Genomic DNA, 24,057 nt, shown 5'->3' on the forward strand with positions numbered 1-24,057 from the left:
ACCCTGGCTCCTGATCCCTGACCCCGGCTCCTGATCCCTGATCCTGGCTCCTGATCCCTGACTCTGGCATCTGATCCCTGCCCCCGGCACCTGATCCCTGACCCCAATCCATGCCCTGGCTCCTGACCCCTGACCCTGGCATCTAATCCCTGACTCCGGTTCCTGATCCCTAACCCCGGCATCTGATCCCTGACCCCGGCTCCTGATCCCTGACCCCAATCCATGCCCTGGCTCCTGATCCCTGACCCCGGCATCTGATCCCTGATCCCTGACCCCTGATCCCAGTCCCCGGCCCCTGATCCTGTACCTGTCACATCCAGCGGGATCCAGTCCTCGGTGCAGCATTCCTTTAGTCGAGATTTTAAACGTTCATAGACAGCGGAGGCAATTCCGGCAAAGAAACCGAAGGGGTCGAGCGCGGCGGCCAGCGGCGGGGTGAGGGTGAGGCCCAGGGCCAGGCCCAGCAGGAGGCGGCGGCCAATCTCCATCTGACAGCGGCCGGCCCGTAACCCGGCAACACCCCACATCCGCCTCGCACATCTGCACATCCGCCCGCAGCCAGCCTCCCCGCTCATTGGTCAACCGCGGGGGCGGAGTCAGTATTTCCATATCTGCATATGCAATGAGGGGGGGAGGGGCGGGGTCGCGGCTCAGGCCTCGATGGTGCGGTTCCCAATTCTGCTTGGGGCACATTCCGGGAGCTTTTTAGCGGAGTTTCTTTTATTGATGCTCGGTGGTAAAATGTTGTTTTGTTTTATAACACTTCTGTGAAGCGCCCGGTGTGTTGCCGGGTTACGGGCCGGCCGCTGTCAGGTGGAGATTGGCCGCCGCCTCCTGCTGGGCCTGGCCCTGGGCCTCACCCTCACCCTCACCCCGCCGCTGGCCGCCGCGCTCGACCCCCGCCCCCCCCCCCCCTTCGGTTTCTTTGCCGGAATTGCCTCCGCTGCCGATGAACGTTTAAAATCTCGACCAAAGGAATGCTGCACCGAGGACTGGATCCCGCTGAATGTGACAGGGGCAAGGGGCAGGGATCAGGTACTGGGGTCAGGCAAAGGGGTCAGGTTCAGGGATCAGGTATTAGGAGCTGGGTACAGGGGTCAGGTTCAGAGATCAGGGGTCAGGTACAGGGGTTAGGAGCCAGGCACAGGGTCTGGGACCAGGCACAGGGTCAGGGGCCAGGTACAGGATCAGGTACAGGGTTAGGGACCGGGTACAGAGATCAGGGGCTAGTGGACAGGGATCATGAGCCAGGTACAGGATCAGGTACAGGGTTAGGGACCAGGTACAGAGATCAGGGGCAAGTGGACAGGGATCATGAGCCAGGTACAGGGTCAGGGGCCAGGTACAGGATCAGGTACAGGGTCAGGGGCCAGGTACAGAGACCAGGGTCTAGTGGACAGGGATCATGAGCCAGGTACAGGGTTGGGAGCCACGTACAGGAGCAGGAGTCAGGTACAGGGATCAGGTATTAGGAGCTGGGTACAGGGTCAGGTTCAGAGATCAGGAACCAGGCACAGGGTCTGGGACCAGGCACAGGGTCAGGGGCCAGGTACTGGGTCAGGGGCCAGGTACAGGGGCAGGAGCCAGGTTCAGGGTAGAGGGCTCAGGGGCCTGGTACAGGGATCTGGGGCCAGCTACAGGATCAGGAACTAGGTACAGGGATCAGGGGCCAGGTGCAGGGCCAGGAACCAAGTACAGGGATCAGGGTAGAGGGCTCAGGGGCCAGGTACAGGGATCAGGGGCCAGGTACAGGGTCAGGAGCCAGGTACAGGGTCAGGATCTGGGTAGCTACACACAGCTGCAAACTCTGCCCTGGCTGTGGTCAGGATCGCTGTCGGTATTTAATATTCCTTATGGCTGCCTATTTTTGATACATCTCAGTTCGGACATCCTTAGAAATTCCTCATGTAATGTTTGAGATAACATTTGTAAAAGTTCAATTTTAAACCAAAAGTTTAAAAAACGTTATTTTTCAATCATTTCCTCCCATTTTCTCTCTCTCTATTGTACATTATTTTTTCCACTAATCCTTACACTACACACATTTTAATTTTCATTTTTCTTTCTTACATTTAAAGTTTAAGTGATAGTCAGATTTATTTGCTGACCGTTTCCCGCCTGCATTCCTCCTCCCCAACAAACATTCTGTCCTTCACTTACATTGAAATTTGACCAAGTTGTCGGCAGGTGATGTGAGTGCAGATTCACTGCCAGCGTTTAAAAGGGAGCTGAACGGGTTCCAGAGAGTGCTCACCGTAACTGCACATCATCATCTTCATCATCATCATAGGCAGTCCCTCGAAACGAGGATGACTTGCTTCCACGCCAAAAAAAGAGATGAGTTCACAGGTATTTCAATGAAGGACCTAATATTCCAGGTCCTGAGCTACATAGTGTAGGGTGGAAGATGCCTGTGCGTGGACTTTTTTAACGCGGGGTGGCCGTTGCACACCAGCCATCACATGGGTTTGACAGAGCTAGGTCTTGGTCCAGTGGCAAGGGTTAACCAAGTCGACTGGAGACCAGCTCTGCTGCGCGGACCTAGTGCGTGCACATATCGCAGTGTGGGCTGGCCCATACTGCCCTTGGGGCCCTCGCCTCTTCTGGCCCCGAACTCGTGCCTATCCTGGGCCCCGATCACGTCGCTCTACAATCTCTCACCGCCCCTTCGCCCCGACCTCGCCGCTCCTACTCTACCTGCCCACGCTCCAATCACCGACCTGAGCCTTGATGACATCCATCTTCGCTGCCGCCCCCCCCCCGGACCAGCTCGCGCTGTACCTTGCCGTGGCACACCACCACGATGCCCAGGATCGCCGTTCCTTTTATGGCCCCGACCTGCCGCTGTTGGTCTCTCGCAGGTCGGGGCCACCACGCTGTCCGTGGCCCCTTTTTGCCATGCGCCGACCATGGGCAACTGCATATAAAAAGTAGGTGGGTCATTGGGGGATGTGTCATCCGTTCCCCGAGGTCTCCTCGAACTCGTTTGAACAGCTTTTGGGGTCGGAGAGGAATTTTCCAGAGTTTTTTTCCTAAATTGATCTAACGTTTTTTTTTTGCTTCTCCCAGGAGATTGCTGGTCTGGTGGGGTTGGGGAATAATGGCATGTAGATGTTCCACCGTGACAGTATAGGACAAGTTTGATGGGCCAGCTGCTCATTACCTGATCTGTGTTGTACGTTCAAAAGACCTTGACAATGTAAAGCAACAATAATGAGATTATCAGAAGTGCTTACCCGCTTCAGGAAAATGTTGTGCGGGGCAGGAAAATAATCATTTATTTAAAAAAGGAGGCAGACAGAAAGCAGGAAACTATAGGCCAGTTAGCTGAACATCTGTCGTTTGGGAAAATGCTGGAGTCTGTTATTTTGTTTTATAACACTCCTGTGAAGCGCCCGGTGTGTTGCCGGGTTACGGGCCGGCCGCTGTCAGATGGAGATTGCCCGCCGCCGCCCACTGGACCTGGGCCTCACCGTCGCCCCGCCGCAGGCCGCCGTGCTCGAGCCCCTCAGTGCCGCCTCCGTCGTGGCCGGACTGCTGTCCTCTGTCTATGATTATTCCAACTGTCGACACCAGGCATGCTGCACCGAGAACTGGATCCCGCTGGAATTACACAGTCTATCCCTTTCTCCCTTTTTTAACAAAGGCACAACATTAGCAGTCCTCCGGCACCACACCGGTAGCCAGAGAGGATTGGAAAATGTTGGTCAGAGTCTCTGATATTTCCTCTTTTGCTTCTCTTAACAGCCTGTGATACATTTAATCCGGGCCTGGGCATTTATCCACTTTCAAAGCTGCTAAACTCCTTAAGACTTCCTCTCTCACTATGTTTATTCCATCTAATATTTCACACTCCACCCCCCCTGATTGCAATGTCTGGATCATCCCTCTCTTTTGTGAAAACAGACGCAAAGTATTCATTAAGAACCATACCCATGTCTTCTGACTCCATACACACAGTATGCCCCTTGACATTCAGGAAACTCTAGATTTGTTCGGCCCACTCTTTTCCTTTAAGGGAACATACTTGCTCTGAACCCTCAGGATCTCCTCCTTGAATGCCTCCCACTGCTCTGACACTGATTTATCTTCAAGTAACTGTTTCCAGTCCATTTTGATTAAATCAAGTCTCAGCTCAGTAAAATTGGCTTTCCCCAAATTGAGAACTTTTATTCCTAGTCTATCTTTGTCCTTTTCCATAACTACCCTAAATTTAACTCAATTATGATCACTAACACCAAGCTGCTCTTCCACTGATACCCTTTCCACCTGCCCAGCTTCATTCCCTAAAACTAAGTCCAGAACTGCCCCCTCACCTGTTGGGCTTGCTGCATACTGGTTAAAAAAGTTCTCCTGAATGCATTTTAGGAATTCTGCACCCTCTATACATATCACACTAATTCTATCCCACTGAATATTCGGGTCGTTGAAATCCCCTACTATTGCTGCCTTATAGTTTTTGCACTGCTCAGAAATTTGCCTACATCTGTGCTATAGATAAGAGCATGTACACTTGGCGACTGTGGTGTATGCGAAGGGTAGCCTCGGCCCCATTTACCCGAGCATTGTTGGTATGAATGAGCTTATCCCTGTTGCAACGAGCATATGATTGAGGGATCAACATAACAATCTCAGCTGACAATTCAGTGCAGTACTGAGGGAGTGCTGCACTGTTGGAGGTGCTGTCTTTTGGATGAGACATTAAACCCTCATCATTGGGCCAGATATTGCCGGAGCGGCACAACAGAGTTAGTTAGACTTTGTTCTGCATCCTTCAGCTGGAAATTTTTAACGTGCCATCACTTGCTGGAAGTACGACGTTTTTCCCTTTCTGGGCCAGAGAGGTTAATTGGCCTTGCATTGACAATTATCACAATGGTATAAGGCTGCTTACGCTCTTAATTAGCAGACTTGACTTTCTGCAGCGAGTTAGAATGTGAGTTCGTTTCCAGGATCTTTTACTGATGTTTTGAGGATTGTATTCTATGATTATGTCCAATTTTTCTGTAAAAGCAAAACCCCCAAAGTTTTTTTGCCTCTTGCTGGGACACGCATTAGGCCTAGGACGGCCAACTCTGATTGGATGTATTGCTGGAGGAGTCATCACATGACGTCCTGCCTTCAACCGCCCCGCCCCACACTCCCGCCATCGATCGCCCAATCAGCCCATACTTTGTTGCCATTGGTCGCCCACAGCCAATGGAAAAGCAAATAGACTCTCCATTACCCCAAACAGTTTTCCCCAACCCCCACCGTCTCCCCCATTTCTGGTGTTCAAAGAATTCTTCTTTTTTAAAACACAATTTTTTTTGACGTAATGCTTTTTCTCCTGGTGTTGCTCACCGCAGTGTAGTAGAGCATTCCTGGAGTCTCCGGGCCAATCCTGGAGGGTTGGAAATCCTAATTAGGCCGAGGGGACTGTGTAACTTGCCTGCCGGGTGTCCCGGAACAACTTCTCCAATGTTTTAGGTTTTCAGCAAATAGCGGATAGAATTCTGAGGCTTGATCCCTTATACTGTTGTGATACAATTGCTTATATCGACAGTGTCCTGCTTGTATAATTACCAGACTTTTTTGTTCGGTTTTAAAATAGGATTAGAAACAGACTTGAGGAAGAATCTGTTTGGAAAGCACATTGCAATCGATGTGATTCCGAAGGTGATTAAAGGTTTCTTGAGTAACTCTGAACCGCAGAAGGCTTTCACCCTATCTATGGCTGGAGTGGTACTGGCAAAATCTTTATCAGTAAAATAATAGCTAAAAGCCTTTATAAGGAGGGAATGGACAGCAAATACGTCCATCTCTTTGTGGCTGCTTATCACTTTCCCAATGTTCAACATACCAGCCAGTACAAGGTAATTATCAGCCTCTTGCTCTTCTCTGTAGGAGTAGTGTGTCCCTTATATACGATTCAAGATTAGAACAAAAGCTCCCAGGGTAGGTACAGCACAGGTTAGATACAGAGTCAAGCTCCCTCTACACTGTCCTATCAAACACTCCCAGGGCAGGTACAGCACGGGTTAGATAAAAGGTAAAGCTCCCTGAATTCCCTTAATTGTGGAAACAAATATTTGCATGTGGAAACAAATATTTGCATTTGCAAATGTGAATTATTTGCCTATTGTAAAGAATATTGTCTGCAAGAACCTTAAAGGAAATAGTGCCAAAGTTAGAACCACAAAGAACCCTGTTGTCAATAGAATTGATATTTTTTTAAAAAGAGGGCTTGGCATGCATTCAAAAATATTTTTTCCTCCATTCATGAATTCAGCAACAGTTGCAGGAGTGGATTCATGGAAATGTTAGCGCATGTGAGCGGTCCATGTTTATTTTTGACGAAATGGACAAAATGCACCCAGACGTCATTGACTCCATTATACCGTTCCTGGGTAACTACAAACACCTCGATGGAGTGAGCTATCGAAAGGCCATATTCATCTTCCTGAGGTAAGTGTGAGCTGATTTTGTGTCTGTAGCACCTGTGAGGTGTGGGCCTTTTTTGTCTGATTGGGCGGGCCATGCAGCCTGCTCCTGAATACTGAGATCGATAGATTTCTGGACTCTAGGGGAATCGAGGGATCTGGAGATAGTAGGAGGAGGTGGAGTTGAGATCTTATTGAATAGTGGAGCATGCTTGAGGGGACGAATGACCTCTTTCTGCTCCTAATTCTGAAGTTCTTCTGTTCTTATGTTTTTCTGGTGATCTTGCCCAGCTGCCAAGAAGTGGACAAGAGTTGCCTGATGGACACATGACTTTCCTCTTCATTATTAACCACACAGCCAATTTTAGTGTCGTCTGCAACTTGACCATCATTTTCCAGTCCTCTTTGGATCTGGGCATGGTGCTGGAGGATTGGAAGACTGCTAATGTAGCACCCTTGTTTAAGAAGGGAGAAAGGAATAAGCCGAGTAATTACAGGCCTGTCAGCCTAACCTCAGTGGTGGGAAAATTATTGGAAAAAATCCTGAAAGACAGGATAAATCTGCATTTGGAAAGGTAAGGATTAATTAGGGACAGTCAGCACGGATTTGTTAAAGGAAGATCGTGGTTTAACTAACCTGATTGAATATTGTGAGGAGGTAACCAAGAGGGTTGATGAGGGTAGTGCGTATGATGTAGTATATATGGACTTTAGCAAGGCTTTTGATAAGGTCCCACATGGTAGACTGGTCATGAAGGTTAAAGCCCATGGAATACAGGGAAAAGTGGCAAGTTGGATCCAAAATTGGCTTGGAGGTAGGAAGCAAAGGGTAATGATTGATGGATGTTTTTGTGACTGGAAGGATGTTTCCAGTGGGGTTCCACAGGGCTCAGTACTGGGACCCTTGCTTTTTGTGGTATATATCAACAATTTAGATTTGAATATAGGGAGTATCCCCAGCTATTTCCTCTTTTACTTCGCTCAACAGTCTGGGATGCATTTCATCCGATACTGGGGAGTTATCTGCTTTCAAAGCTGCTAAACCCCTTAATACTTCCTCTCTCACTATATTTATTTCATCCAGAATATCACACTTCTCCTCGATAACAGTATCTGCATTACCCTTTTCCTTTGTGAAAACGGATGCAAAGTATTCGTTAAGAACCCTACCAACATCTCCCGCCTCCACACAAAGATTACCCTCATGGTCTCCAATAGGCCCTACCCTTTCTTTAGTTACCCTCTCACTCTTAATATATTTATAGAACATCATAGGGTTTTCCTTAATTTTACAGGCCAAGAATTTCTCTTGCTCTCTCTTAGCATTCCTAACATCCTTTTTAATTTTGCCTTTTAACTTTCTATATTTCTCTAAAGATTCTAAAGTATTTAGCCGTTGGTATATGACATAAGCGTGCCTTTTTTTCTTAATCCTCCCTTGTAAGTCCCTAGACATCCAGGAGGCTCTAGAATTATTTTTCCCAGTCTTACAGCGGGACCTGGGGGTACTTGTGCATGAAACACAAAAGAATTGTATGCAGGTACAGCAAGTGATCAGGAAGGCCAATGGTATCTTGGCCTTTATTGCAAAGGGGATGGATTATAAAAGCAGGGAATTCTTCCTACAGCTATATAAGGTATTGGTGAGGCCACACCTGGAATACTGCGTGCAGTTTTGGTTCCAGCTTCCACAGCTTTGGAGGCAGTTCAGAGAAGGTTCACTAGGCTGATTCTGGGGATGAGGGGGCTGACTTATGAGGAAAGGTTGAGTAGGTTGGGCTTCTACTCATTGGAATTCAGAAGAATGAGAGGTGATCTTATCGAAACGTATAAAATTATTAGGGGGCTTGAAAAGGTGGATGCAGAGAGGATGTTTCCACTGATGGGGGAGACTAGAACTAGAGGGCATGATCTTAGAATAAGGGGCTGCTCATTTAAAACAGATGAGGAGAAATTTCTTCTCTCAGAGGGTTGTGAATCTGTAGAATTCACTGCCTCAGAGCTGTGGAAGCTGGAACATTGAATAAATTTGACAGAAATAGACAGTTTCTTAAATGATAAGGGGATTAGGGGTTATGGGGAGCGGGCGAGGAAGTGGAGCTGAGTCAATGATCAGATCAGCCATGATCTTATTGAATGGCGGGCAGGCTCGAGGGGCTGTATGTTCCTATTTCTTATGTTCTTTTTCTTTAAGGGCACATGTTTGGCCTGAGCCTTCCGGATCTCCTCCTACTGTTCCGACACTGATTTACCCGCAAGTAACTGTTTCCAGTCCACTATGGCCAAATCACTCCTTAACTTAGCAAAATTAGCTTTTCCCCAATTCGGAACTTTTATTCCAGGCTTATTCTTGTCCTTATCCATAACCAATTTGAATCTGACTGAATTATGGTCACTGGTACCCAAGTGTTCTCCCACTAATACCCCTTCAACCTGCCCCACTTCATTCCCCAAAACTAAATCCAAGGTCGCCCCCTCTTTTGTTGGGCTTGCTACACACTGACTAAAAAAATTCTCTTGAATGCATTTCAAGAATTCCGCACCCTCTATACCCTTCACACTAAATTTGGCCCAATTAATTAGGATAGTTAAATTCCCCTACTATTTTCTACCCTATGGTTTTTGGACTTCATGGCAATTTGCCTACATATTTGCTGCTCTATCACCCTCCCACTGTTTAGGGGTTTATAATACACGCCCAGCAGTGTGATCACCAGTTTTTTATTTTTCAGTTCGACTCATATGGACTCATTTGATGATCCCTCTAACATATCATCCCTCCTCACGGCTGTAATAGTTTCTTTAATCAGTACCGCAACCCCCTCCTTTTTACCTCCCTCTCTATCTTGTCTAAAAATCCTGTAGCCAGGAATATTGATCTGACAAACCTGCCCATCTTTCAGCCATGTTTCTGTAATGGCTATAATGTCATACTCCCAAGTGTCTGCCTGAGCTCTTAGCTCACCCGCCTTATTCGCTATACTCCTTGCATTAAAGTATATTCCATTCAGCACAGGTCGACCTCTTTGCTTACTACATACTAAGTCTTACAGATTCGCTTTTTAGATTCTTGCTATCCAATTTCTGCTTTACTTCCTTTCCTTTTGAATTAGTTCTCAGGTTCCCATCCCCCTGCCAAGCTAGTTTAAACTCTCCCCCGCTGTTGAGGTGCAACCCATCCGGTTTGTACAGGTCCCAACTCCCCCAGAAGCGGTCCCAATGCCTCAAGAATTTTAAGCCCTCCCTCCTACACCAACCTTCCAGCCTCGTGTTCATCCTCTCCATCCTTCTATTCTTGTACTCATTAGCACGTGGCACCGGTAGTAACCCAGAGATTACTACCTTTGAGGTCCTACCCTTTAATTTTCTTCCTAACTCCCTGAATTCTTCCTGTAGGACCTCATCCCTCATTTTACGTATGTCGTTGGTCCCGATATGGACCATGACCTCTGGCTGTTTATCCTCCGCAACCCCCCCCCCCCCCCCCAGGATGCCCTGCATCCGCTCTGTGACATCCTTGACCCTGGCACCAGGGAGACACAAAACCATTCGGGAGTCACGTCTACGGCTGCAGAAACGCCTGCTTGTTCCCCTAACTATAGAATCCCCTATCACTAGGGCTCTTCTGTTCTTCGTACCTCCCCGCTGTGCAGCTGAGCCTCCCGTGGTGACTTGGAATTGGCTCTGGCTGCACTCCCCAGAGGCACCATCCTCCTTACTCAGAAGTGAATATCGGTTTGAAAGCAAGATGGACTCACAGAGGGACTCCTGCGCTACCTGCCTAGCACACTTACTACGTCTGATGGTCACCCACTTCCCCTCTACCTGCACGCCTTTAAGCTGCGGGGTGACCACTTCCGGAAACGTGCTATCCACGTAGCTCTCAGCCTCGCGGATGCACCGTATTGACTCCACCCCCTGCTCCAGCTCCAAAATGCGGAGCTCGAGCAGTTGAAGCTGGAGATACCTCCTGCACACATGGTTGTCTAGGCTGCGCGAAGCGTCCAGGACTTCCCACATGCCACAGGATGTGCACTCCACGGGACTGAGCTGTACTGCATTCCCTCTAGTTAGCCTTATCTAGTTTAAAGTCGACAAAAAAAATAGAGAAAAGGGAGCTACCTACCAACTCATCTCACCGACCTCTGTGGCCACCCGAACTCACCGACCTCTGTGGCCTCCTGACCTCTCGGCTTCCGAACTCCCGGCCTACTTAAAAAGAAATAGAGAAAAGAGAGCTACTTACCAACTCAACTCACCGACCTACGAGGCCTCCGAACTCCCGACTCGCTGACCTCACAGGGCCTACCGACTCGCCGACCTCGGGGCCTACCGACTCGCCGACCTCCTGAGAGAAACAGAAAAGAGAGGCGGAGTGGTTTAGGGTGGGGATTCCAGAGTTTTGGGCCCAGATAGCTGAAAAGTTTGGTTGCGCTGGAGGCCAGAATTGGAGGAGTGCAGAGATCTCGGAGGGCTATAGGGCTGGAGGAAAAATTAAAAAAGGAAAGACTTGAATTTATATAGCGCCTTTCACGACCACTGGGTGTCTCAAAGAGCATTACAGCCAATGAAGTACTTTTGGAGTGGAGTCACTGTTGTAATGTTGAAAACACAGCCGGCAATTGCGCACAGCAAGCTCCCACAAACAGCAATGTGATAATGACCAGATAATCTGTTTTTGTCATGTTGATTGAGGGATAAATATTGGCCAGGACACCAGGGATAACTCCCCTGCTCTTCTTCGAAATAATGCCATGGGATCTTTTACATTCACCTCAGAGGGCAGACGGGGCCTCAGTTTGACATCTCATCTGAAAGACAGCACCTGTAACAGTGCAGCTCTCCCTCAGCACTGCACTGGGGAGTGTCAGCCTAGATTTTTGTGCTCAAGTTTTTGGAGTGGGACTATGAACCCACAACCTTCTGACTCAGAGGCGAGAGTGCTGCCCACTGAGCCACAGCCACAGATAGTGTGTTCCAGAGCTTAACAACTCTCTGAAGAAATTTCTCCTCATTTCGCCTCTGGTTCTTTTGACAATCATTTACTTATGCTCCTATCTACACTCTTGAAATAAACACTGGTTGAAGAGAACTGAAATACATGTCTGTGTTGCCTTTGTTAATAGCAATGCCGGTAGTACGAAGATAAATGAAGTTGTGTTAGATTTCTGGGAGCGTGGGACGAAAAGGGAAGAGATTCGATGGAAAGACTTGAAAGAAAGTCTGACCGTGGACTTCTATAACAGCAAAAACAGTAAGTGTTTGTTTGACGTTGTTTGAGCAGGGAATGGAAGAGATGATGTGATGAAACTTCGTCTCCCTGACAACAAACATACTGACTGACCAACCCATTGGCGTCCCTTCAAATTCATTTCCATGTTCAGCGACCCTGGAAATGGCTCCAAAGCCATCACATTGCACTGCTGCTTTACAGCATTTCCTGCCACTTATTTTTGGAATTTGGCATTTATTTCAATTTCTGTATATTTTTCTTAATAAAGAAATAAAAAGCAGTTCCATTACTATTCAAAAATTCTGCATCCGAGAAGTCTGAGATCATCAGACCGAATACCAGGTTCAGGTATTGTGTATATTATTCTCCCAGGGCTGAGGATTTTCTCATATTGCTTTGCCCATTTATAAAATCTTACAGCACAGAAGGAGGCCATTTGGCCCATCGTGCCTGTGTCGACTCTTTTGAAAGAGCTCTCCAATTAGTCCACATCTTTCCTCATAGTCCTGCTGTAGAGCCACCACTGATGTAATAACAGTAAAGCCATGTGCTGCACCAGTTCTTACTCGGAAGCCATGTTGTGCATTTGTCTGTAATACTGTGTCTCAAGATACCACAGAATTGGCGATGATGGATGCGATTATGGAATCCCCAGCTGAAATTTTTTGTTGGTGTATAATCCTGCCAACCGATGGAGGGACTGTTGGAGTTTCTTCGTTTGCAGAAAAGCTGAAAAATCCAAGGTAAATTTCGAGCACACGTGGCTGATCTGTCGATGTTACCAAGTCCAGATGGCCACACCTATGGGGATAATAGGGCGCTTGGGTGAGTTCCATCGCAACCGAGGGACTATGTGGAGTTGCTAGAAATATTTTTCACCGCAAATAATATCATCAAAGTCCCTGATGATGTAAACCTAACCAGGCAGTTTTAGAAATGAAACAGGCTTCAGTTTATGAAACCCTGAAAAATGTGTTTGTTCTCGCCAAACCGAAAGACACGCCACTGAAGGAGATTCTACCAAGTTTGACAGCACGACAGTCCTGAGCCCCTGGAAATTGCTGAAAGTTATTGTTTTGGAACACGCGATCAATTAAATGAAGAGGATATCCATTCATTGTCATTTTGGAATCTTTCAGGACCGAGCTTTGCGTGAGTGCTTTGTGTGTTGAAAAATGAACGAATCAGAAGTAAATTGTTGACAACCCCTAACCTGACTTTTGATTTAGTTCGTCAGACAGCCATGTCGATGGATATGGCCGACCAATACTCCCAAGAGTTTTACGCAATTACCAGTCATAGGATAACCGAGGTGAATCGGCTTCAGGCTAAAAGTACAAGGCAGTTGCGCCCCATAGCTTCAGCAACTGGCCAAGGTAACAGTGCATTGAAGTTTTGCTATTGGTGCCTGGGACAACACCACGCTCAAAGCTGTCCATATGTGAAGGCAGAGTATTTCTACTGCAAGAAAATTGGGCATCTTGCGAAAGAGTGCCGAGAGAAGAATATACTGACTGGCAATGCTAGAAGTAGAAATCGCCAGACACTGCATAGCGTTGAAGAGAAGCAGCAGGACGAGGAGTTTCTGGAGATTTACATCATCAGGAGCACGAAGTTATCTAATAGCGATTCGCGAAGTTTCATCATCCAAGTAGTCGTCGCAGAAAGCAGAATACCCATGGAATTGGACACTGGTGCATCCATGAGCATTGTACTGGAATCGCTATATTACGAAAAGTTGCGTGATTATCGACTAGAGAAATCCAAGACAGAGCTGATAGGCTACTGAGGAGAGCAAATCCCTGCAGTAGCAAGTGTCACCATACAAGGATCAGTATCAGAGCTTGCGTTTCATTGTAGTGGCAGGAGACAAGCCTGCCTTGATAGGAAGAAATTGGTTGGGTTCACTGAAGCTGGATTGGAATGAGATTTTTCGTGTGGAAGCGAAATTTGCATCGAAAGATGATGTCATCAAGCAGTATCCGAAGGTGTTCCGCGAAACAGGCATTCCGATCCAAGATTTCAAGGCAAGAGTGTCAGAGTGCAGAAGGATGCAAGACCAGTTTACTGCAAGCCATGTCCCGTACCATATGCACTCAAGGAGAAAGTTGAGCAAGAACTCAACAAGCCAGAAATTGAGAACATTATCTCTAAGGTAGATCTGAGTAATTGGGCTACACCCATTGTTGTTGTACCTAAGTCAGATGAATAAAAGTAAAACTTGTATTTATATAGTGCTTTCATGACCACCGGACGTCTCAAAGTGCTTCACAGCCAATTAAGTACTTTTGTAGTGTAGTCACTGTTGTAATGTAGGGAAATGCGGCAGCCAGTTTGCACACGGCAAGCTTCCACAAAGAGCACTGTGATAATGACCAGATCATTTGTTTGTTCAGGGATAAATATTGGCCAGGACACCGGGTGATAACTCACGTGCTCTTTTTTGAAATAGTGCCATAGGATCTTTTTTAGGTCCATCTGAGAGAGCAGACAGGACCTCGGTTTAACGTCTCATCCGAAAGTCGGCACCTCGGACAGTGCAGCACTCCCTGATCACTGCACTGGAGTGTCAGCTTAGATTTATGTGCTCAAGTCCCTGGAGTGAGACTTGAACCCATAACCTTGTGACTCAGAGGCAAGAGAGCTACCCACTGAGCCACAGCTGACACTGTGGTACAGTACGATAGTATGGTACGGTTGTGGTGCCTATAAGATAACCGTAAATTAGGTTTGAGAGTGTAATCTACTCAATACATTGACAAATGTGGAAGATTTGTTCACAATGCTGACAGGTGGCCAAGTCTTTTCAAATTTAAATCTAACAAACGCCTACCTATAAGTTGAGTTAGATGAAGAGTCCAATTCGTGCTTGACTATAAATACTCACCTGGGCCCATATCAGTTCAAAGAATACCATTTGGAGTCTCTTCCACCCAGAACATATTCCAGGGGGTGATGAACCAAATTTCGTAAGGGATTGAACAGGTTGTGTGTTATTTTGATGACATACTCATTTCAGCCCAAAATAGGCAAATCCATGATAAGGTGTTGAATGAAGTGCTCAAATGGCTAGAGAAGCACAGAGTACGAGTGACTGCTCACAAGTATGAGATGTTTGAAAACTCAGTGGAGTACTTAAGGTACAGAGTAGACAAAGATCGTTTACTTCCAACCAAGGAAAATCTGGATGCAATGAGAAATTCACCCACTTCCGAGAATGTCTCTGAATTTCGATCATTTTTGGGTCTTTTGAATTATTCCGAAAGTTCCTTCCAAATTTGGCTGCAGTGTTACATCCACTGAATGAGCTGTTGAGAAACTTGGCCCGTTGGAATTAGTCAAAAGAATGCAACACAGCATTCAAAGAGTGTAAACGCGAGCTAGTAGAGAGTACCATACTTTGACATATCAAAGGAGATCAAGTTAACATGTGACACCTCTCCGTAAGGAGTTGGGGCAGTGATCACTAGATAATGGAGAGGAGAGATCAATTGCTTTTGCTTCACGCACTCTCTGTGTCAGTGAGTGGAATTATGCGCAGATTGAAAGGGAAGTTTTATCATTGATTTTTGAAATCAAGAAGCTTCACAAATACTTGTTTGGCCATAAGTTTACCAAAGTTATTGACCATAAGCCCCTGACAGCAATCCTCCAGCTCCAATCTTAGCTGCAACCCAAATGCAGTGATGGGCTTTGATTTTGTCAGTATATACGTGTGACATTGAGCACAGATGATCAGCTGATCACAGTAATGCTGATATTATGTCCAGATTGCCATCCCCATCACAAGTTACACCCAATAGGGAAGAAGCATTCTATTTCTCATACATTGATGAGCTGCTAGTCACAGCTGCAGAGATTGGTAAGAAACCAAACATAGAAATTTACAGCGCAGAAGGAGGCCATTTCGGCCCATCGTGTCCGTGACGGCCGACAAAGAGCCGCACGGCCTTCGGTCAGCAGCCCTGAAGGTTACATATAAACCTATGAACAATGGCGGAAAGGTAAAGAGCACCCAGCCCAACCAGTCCGCCCCACACAACTGCGTCACCCCTTGCACTTAAACATCCTACAGTCCACCCCAACCGGAGCCATGTGATCTCCTGGGAGAGGCAAAAAACAGATTAAAAACCCAGGCCAATTTGGGGAAAGAAATCTGGGAAAATTCCTCTCCGACCCATCCAAGCGATCGAAACTAGTCCAGGAGATCACCCTGGCCGTATTCTATTCCCTGCAGTGCTTACCATCATATCTGCGCCGGCCAACAAGAGGTTATCCAGTCTAATCCCAATTACCAGCTCTGGGTCCGTAACCCTGCAGGTTACTGCACTTTAAGTGCCCATCCAACCATCTCTTAAATGTGGTGAGGGTTTCTGCATCCGCCACTCTTCCAGGCAGCGAATTCCAGATTCCCACAACCCTCTGAATAAAGAAGCCCGCCCCCTCAAATCCCCTCTAAACCTTGCACCAACCACCTTAAAACTATGTCCCTCGTAATAGACCCATCCACCAATGGAAATAGGCCCTTGCTATCCACTATATCCAGGCTCCTCAATATTTTGTACACCTCAATGAGGTCTCTCAATCTCCTCTGTTCCAATGAGAACAAACCCAGCCTATCCAATCTGTCCTCACAACTAAGATTCTCCATTCTAGGCAGCATCCTAGTAAATCTCCTCTGCACCCTCTCAAGTGCAATCACATCCTTCCTATCATAATACGGCGACCAGAACCATGACCCAGTTATATCAAAGGTGTATGATTACATAGCAAATGGATGGCCAAACCAGGTATCCGAGTCAGATATTCATCTATACTTTGTTCGTAGGAATGAATTGTCAGTGGATAAAGACTGTATCATGTGGAGAGCGTGAGTGGTTATCCCAAATAGGTTCATGTCTAAATTGTTAGGAGATTTTCATGACCAGTAGCTGGGAATGTGCTTTACCAAGAGTTTTGCACGCAATTATTTATGGTGGCCAGGTTTAGATAAAGCGATACTGTACATCGTCAATCAGCGTACAACATGTCAATCGGTGAGCAAGAAACCACCATCACTACCATTACAGCCATGGAAATGGCTTCCCAGGGTGTGGCAAAGGTTACATGTAGATTTGCTAGAAGGACAGCAATTGTTCATAGTGATTGATAGTCATTCGAAGTGGGTAGAGGTGTTTCCGATGCGGTTAATAACAAGTAAAACACTAGACAATTTGTGAAGATTGTTTTCTTCGTATAGCCTCCGTACTACCCTGCTTCAAATGGTGCAAAAGATCGCACAGTATAAATTGTAAAATATGCCCTCATCAAACAAATGTTGGATCCAAATCCAAAGAAATGTCAGTTGTCATTGGACCACAAACTGTCCAAATTTTCTGATTATCTATTGGAATACTCCTCCTGTCACTACAGGTAGAAAGCCAGCAGAGTTGTTTCTCAGCCACGAACCAGATTCTTGTTGTTAACGCCAAAATTGGCACAATCAAAGCAGAAAGAGAGTCATGTTAAAGAGAGAAGTGTGAAATTGAACCAGAAGGTTCAAGTGAAGAACCAACATCATAAAATGATTAAAGTGGTTACCAGGAAGAGTAGTGAAAATATGTGGCCCTCGCACATGTTTGGTCAAGATGTTTGATCATGGAACGGTTAGGTTTATTCACATTGATCATAACTTACCTACAGATATGGAAGGAGTTGAAAGTTGGGATGATTCAATTTATTCTGATGTCAAATAGTCTTGTTACAAGTGGAGTACCAGTAGCAAATCCTACACCAGATGTATCAAAAACAAGTCCAAGAGAAAGTCTGAGTCTGAGTCAGGCAGACAAACAGTCTGCAAGTGTAGAAAATCCAAATGTAGATCAAGGTCAGCCCTTGGAGAAAAAAATCTCCTCGGGCTCAGCCTAGAATGAGTGAAAATTCTGTTCAAGAAAGAAGGTATCCTCTTTGAAATAGAAAATCGGTGGTTAAGTTTAATTTGTAAATATGAAAAATAAGTTCATATCTTTTTGTTTGTGTTACAGAATTCTATAGTAAAATTTGGAAACATAAAATGGGTTCCATTTGAGAAATGTATACCAAGAGTTGTGTATACTATGCAAGTCATGTACAATGATTATTTGTTATGATTAACTTTTTCAATAAGGAGGGATAAGTGTTTTAGAGCCATCTAGTGGACAACAGTTGTAATAACAATAAAGCCATGAGCTGCATTAATTCTTACATAAGAACATAAGAATTAGGAACAGGAGTAGGCCATCTAGCCCCTCGAGCCTGCTCCGCCATTCAACAAAATCATGGCTGATCTGGCCGTGGACTCAGCTCCACTTCCCCGTCCGCTCCCCATAACCCTTAATTCCCTTATTGGTTAAAAATCTATCTATCTGTGACATGAATACATTCAATGAGCTAGCCAAAACTGCTTCCTTAGGCAGAGAATTCCACAGATTCACAACCCTCTGGGAGAAGAAATTCCTTCTCAACTCGGTTTTAAATTGGCTCCCCCGTATTTTGAGGCTGTGCCCCCTAGTTCTAGTCTCCCTGACCAGTGGAAACAAGCTCTCTGCCTCTATCTTGTCTATCCCTTTCATTATTTTAAATGTTTCTATAAGATCACCCCTCATCCTTCTGAACTCCAATGAGTAAAGACCCAGTCTACTCAATCTATCATCATAAGGTAACCCACTCATCTCCGGAATCAGCCTAGTGAATCGTCTCTGTACCCCCTCCAAAGCCAGTATATCCTTCCTTAAGTAAGGTGACCAAAACTGCACGCAGTACTCCAGGTGCGGCCTCACCAATACCCTGTACAATTGCAGAAGGACCTCCCTGCTTTTGTACTCCATCCCTCTCGCAATGAAGCCATGTTGTGCAGCTTTCTGTAATGCTATTTCTCGAGATACCACACCTGCAAGATTTTTATTTTCAAGCGATTTCATGGTACTGTTTCGAGGAAGAGCAGGGGAGTTATCCCCAGTGTTCGAGCTAATATTTTTCCTCCAATCAACGTCACAAAGACATTTTATCTGGTCATTATGACATTGCTGATTGTGGGAGCTTGCTGTCTGCAAATTGGCTATTGCATTTCATACATTATGACAGTGACTACACTTCAAAAGTACTTCATTGGCTGTAAAGCACTTTGGGACATCTGGTGGTCGTCAAAGGTGCTATATAAATGCGAGTCCCATTTTTCTGAAGGAGTTTGACAGGATGGTTAAGAAAGCAAATGGCATGTTGGCCTTCATAGCAAGGGGATTTGAGTACAGGGGCAGGGAGGTGTTGCTACAGTTGTACAGGGCATTGGTGAGGCCACACCTGGAGTATTGTGTACAGTTTTGGTCTCCTAACCTGAGGAAGGACATTCTTGCTATTGAGGGAGTGCAGCGAAGGTTCACCAGACTGATTCCCGGGATGGTGGGACTGACCTATCAAGAAAGACTGGATCAACTGGGCTTGTATTCACTGGAGTTCAGAAGAATGAGAGGGGACCTCATAGAAACATATAAAATTCTGACGGGGTTAGACAGGTTAGATGCAGGAAGAATGTTCCCAATGTTGGGGAAGTCCAGAACCAGAGGTCACAGTCTAAGGATAAGGGGTAAGCCATTTAGGACCGAGATGCGGAGGAACTTCTTCACCCAGAGAGTGGTGAACCTGTGGAATTCTCTACCACAGAAAGTTGTTGAGGCCAATTCACTAAATATATTCAAAAAGGAGTTAGATGAGGTCCTTACTACTAGGGGGATCAAGGGGTATGGCGAGAAAGCAGGAATGGGGTACTGAAGTTGAATGTTCAGCCATGAACTCATTGAATGGCGGTGCAGGCTAGAAGGGCCGAATGGCCTACTCCTGCACCTATTTTCTATGTTTCTATGTTTCTATGATCGATGCTAAGAGGTTGTTTCCCCTATCAGGAGAGTCTAGAACTAGGGGGCATATTCTCAGGAGAAGAAGTCAGCCATGACTTCTTTAAGACTGAGATGAGGAGGAATTTCTTCCTGCAGAAGGTTGTGAATCTTTGAAATTCTCTGCCCCAGAGGGCTGTGGATGCTGACTCATTGAGTATATTCAGTGTTGAGATAGATTGATTTTTGGACTCTTGGGGAATCAAGGGATGCAGGGATCATGCGGGAAAGTGTGGTTGAGGTCGAAGATCAGCCATCAGATCTTATTGAATGGTGGGGCAGGCTTGAGGGGCCGTATGGTCTACTCCTGCTCCTAATTTTTATGTTCTTATAAGAACTTAAGAAATAGGAGCAGGAGTAGGCCATTTCGCCCCTCGAGCCTGCTCCGCCATTCAATACGATCATGGTTAATCTGATCTTGGCCTCAACTCCACTTGCCTGCCCGCTCCCCATAACCCTTCACTCCCTTATCGTTCAAAAACCTGTCTATCGTCACCGTAAATATATTTAATGATCCATCCTGCACAGCTCTCTGGGGTAGAGAATTCCAAAGATTTAGAACCTTCTGAAAGAAGAAATTCCTTCTTATTTCTGTTTTAAATGGCCGACCCCTTATTCTGAAATTATGCCCCAGAGTTCTAGTTTCCCCCATGAGGGGAAACATCCTCTCTGCATCTACCCTGTCAAGGCCCCCCAGAATCTTATACGTTTCAATAAGATCACCTCTCAATCTTCTAAACTCCAATGAGTATAGGCCCAACCTGCTCAACCTTTCTTCAAAGAGACAACTCCTTTATCTCAGAAATCAACCTTGTGAAGCTTCTCTGAACTGACTCCAATGCAAGTATATCCCTCCTTAAGGGCCCAACTTTGCCCAACCCATTTTTTAAGTGCGCCGACTTTGCCCGCTGGAAAGGGCGCCGGAAAAAAGGGGCCCCATCCTGGCCGCTCGTCAGAGTCCCCGGAGGTGTGGCGTGGCGTAGCGTGGAGACTGAAGGGGGGGGGGGCGCGGAGCAACAGGCCAGCGCAGAAAGCACTGCCGGCACCTGCGCGCATGCTCCTGCCCTCCGAGCACGTCCTGTGGGCTGTGAGCAGGACCCGATGCTCGCAGCCCCTATCCCCGGCTGAAGGGACGCCCGATCTTGCCGCACCCTATCTCCTGCACCGGCTGAGTTCCCGGGCAAGGTAGGACTGCGGTTTTATTTTTTATTTAGTGGTTGTGTGCTTGAGAGTTTTGACTGGGGGCGGGAGGGGGGCTGCGGGGGGAGGAGGAGAGATTTTTTGGGGGGGGAGGGGGGGGAGAGAAAGATTGTATTGGGGGGGGAGAGAAAGAGTGTATTGGGAGGGGTGTGAGAGAAAGAGTGTATTGCGGGGGGGAGGAGGAGAGTTTTTGCGGGGAGGGAGGAGAAAGAGTGTTTTGTATACCAGCATCTCTCTCTCTCTGGCTACCCCTCCACCCCTCCCCTCCGTGACATCGCGGCCAGCAGCTCGCATTTCTCTGGTAGGATTTACTTCATTTTTATTAGTATTTTAATTGTTTGAGCTTTTCCTTGCGATGTTGGGTGCCTGGTTGTTGAGGTCCTCTCCAGTTCCCTTCCCTCCCTTATCCCTGCCCTAATGTCTGCCGAATGTGTGCTGCTTTTTCTTCACTGCTCACATACGCTGACCATAAGTCAATTTGGAGTAAGTTTTTGCTGGCCAAAGTGGCATAAATGGCCAAAAGTGTCTGGGAACGCCCCCTTTTGAAAAAAAAAACGACCTAAAAAAAATCGTACCTAACTGACTCTGGAGCAAATTTGGGGAGGAAAATAGCATTTTTTAAACTTATGCCAAAAAAAACAACTTACTCCAAAAACATTGATGCAAGTCATGACTGTGATATATTCACAGAGCACAGCACACACAGCTTCCTAACATGGCAGGCAACTCTCTCGGAAGTCTCCGGAAATCTGCCTCGTTCTGTTTATTATTAACCCTGCACTTGCAGTACACAATACGTCCACATCCACAGTGTGGAGCTACAAACCTTACAAGCTTACAGACATTGCAATGGCCAAAGTTGGGCCCTAAATACGGAGACCAAAACTGTATGCAATACTCCAGGTGTGGTCTCACCAACGCACTGTACAGTTATAGTTGGACTTCCCTTCTTATATCTTCCATCCCCCTTAAAATAAACGGCAACATTCCATTTGCTTCCTAATTACTTGCTGTACCTACATGCTAACATTTTGTGTTTCATGTACAAGGACCCCCAGATCCCTCTGTACCGCAGCATTTTGTAATCTCTCCGCATTTAAATCATTTTGCTTTTTTATTTTTCCTACCAAAATGAATAATCTCACATTTTCCCACATTATACTCCATCTGCCAAATTTTTGCTCACTCACTTAGCCTATCTATATCCCTTTGCAGATTCTTTGTGTCCTTCTCACAACTTGCTTTCCCTCCCATCTTTGTATCGTCAGCAAACTTGGTTACTGAAGTGGGGATTTTGAGCTCTGCTATAATTATCGGGTTAAGAAGGGGTCTCGGGGCAGTGAATCAGCTTTTAGATCGCTTAATAGGCAATTGAGAATAACATGTTGACTTTGCAAGAGCTAACCGAGGTAGAAACCACAAGGGACCTAGGACGGAAGAAAAGCGGAACGCTGGGGCAGACGTGGACCGTCAACAGGATACCATCTGGCTAGCGCAAGGGTCAAGGCAACGATAACAAATTGTGCCCACATGAGTCATGCACTTGCTTATGAAGGCGGTATCTCGATGTTACGCGAGCTAGGCAGAAAACAGGCGAGTGACGTGGACCAATCAGTCACTGTGCACGTGGGCTTTAAACGAATCAAATTGTGCCAAAGGATCGTGCAGTAGGTTGAGCATGTACATTTAAGTGTATAAAGAGCTGTTGGAAACTACTATTAGTGGAACAGTGTCCTGGCTAGACCCAGAGCAGGATCTTTCCCCACCGGTGCAAAATAAAGACTGCTTGAACTTTCAAACGCATACCTGATGTCGAGTGTTTATTTCAAATACTCCACTTGAGTTACATTTTGACTGGTCCCTTTATCCAAGTCAGTAATGTAGATTGTAAATAGTTGAGGCCCCACCACTGATCCCTGTGGCACCCCACTAGTTACAGTTTGCCAACCTGAAAATAACCCATTTATCCCGACTCTCTGTTTTCTGTTAATTAGCTAATCCATGCTAATATATTACCCTGAACCCCGTGAACTTTTATCTTGTGCAGTAACCTTTTATGTGGCACTTTATCAATGCCTTCTGGAAATCCAAATACACGGCATCTACTGGTTCCCCCTTATCCACCCTGCTCATTACATCCTCAAAGAACTCCAGCAAATTTGTCAAACATGATTTCTGTCATGTATTCAACCAGGATTGTAACCCATGTATAATCTGACCTAAGTTGTACACTGTGAGAACAATGACCACTAGGTGGTGAACTTGTGGTAGACACTCCTAACCTGGACCTTCAGATATAAAAGGGGAAGCTCCACCCACCTTCATCACTTGAGTGCTATGGAATAAAGGATAGCTCACAGACTGACCTTCTCTCAAGCATGGGCCTCCTATGCATTTATACTGTATAGTAAGGACGTAACAATGGCGACGAGAAACTGGGATTTAAACCACACGAGCATGGCCACGAGCAGAACAGACGAGAGGTACTGTGTTAAGGAATGGTTGGGACAGAGATTCAAAATTGTTAAAGCAGCACACAGTTCTCCAGGCAGACAAGGGCAGTCGGGCATGTAGTCGAACCCAGAGACAATGGTAAGCTAAACGGCGATTCACGCCATATTCAGGGAACAAGCAGACCATCTCACTACCATGTGCTATGGGATGATAACCAGGACCTGTTTGGCAGGAAATTTGAGCTGGAGACAGATCACAAACCCCTAACGTCCCTTTTGGCCGACAACAAGGCCATAAATGCAAACGCATCGGCCCGCATACAGAGGTGGGCACTCATGTTAGCCGCCTATGACTACACTATTCGGCACAGACCGGGCACTGAAAACTGCGCCAATGCACTCAGCAGGCACCCACTAGCCACCACTGAGGGGGCTACCGAGCATGGTGCTGAGATGGTCATGGCTGTTGAAGCTTTCGGAAGCGAAGGCTCACCCGTGACAGCCCGTCAGATTAAAGTCTGGACAAACAGAGACCCGCTATTGTCTCTAGTCAAGAAATGTGTCCTGAATGGGAACTGGGCAGCCACGTACAGGGCATGCCCTGAGGAATTTAAACCATTTCACAGGCGCAGGGATGAGCTCTCGATTCAGGCTGATTACCTACTGTGGGGAAACCGCGTAGTCATGCCCCAGATGAGTAGAAAGGTGTTCATCAGAGAACTCCACAAGGAGCACCCGGGCATTGTCACGATGAAGGCAATTGCCAGGTCACACGTTTGGTGGGCAGGGATAGACGCAGATCTGGAACTTTGTGTTCGCAGGTGCAACACATGTGCCCAGCT

General features: G+C 46.5%; 1 pseudogene; it reads left to right on the forward strand.

The window, feature by feature from the left end:
- The first annotated feature begins 3,432 nt into the window (after window positions 1–3,432).
- The window catches only part of LOC139233081 (torsin-1A-like), a 37,002-nt pseudogene continuing 16,377 nt past the window's right edge, over window positions 3,433–24,057 (forward strand).

The sequence above is a fragment of the Pristiophorus japonicus genome, chromosome 20 (assembly GCF_044704955.1).
Source record: "Pristiophorus japonicus isolate sPriJap1 chromosome 20, sPriJap1.hap1, whole genome shotgun sequence".
Taxonomy (NCBI): Eukaryota; Metazoa; Chordata; class Chondrichthyes; family Pristiophoridae; genus Pristiophorus; species Pristiophorus japonicus.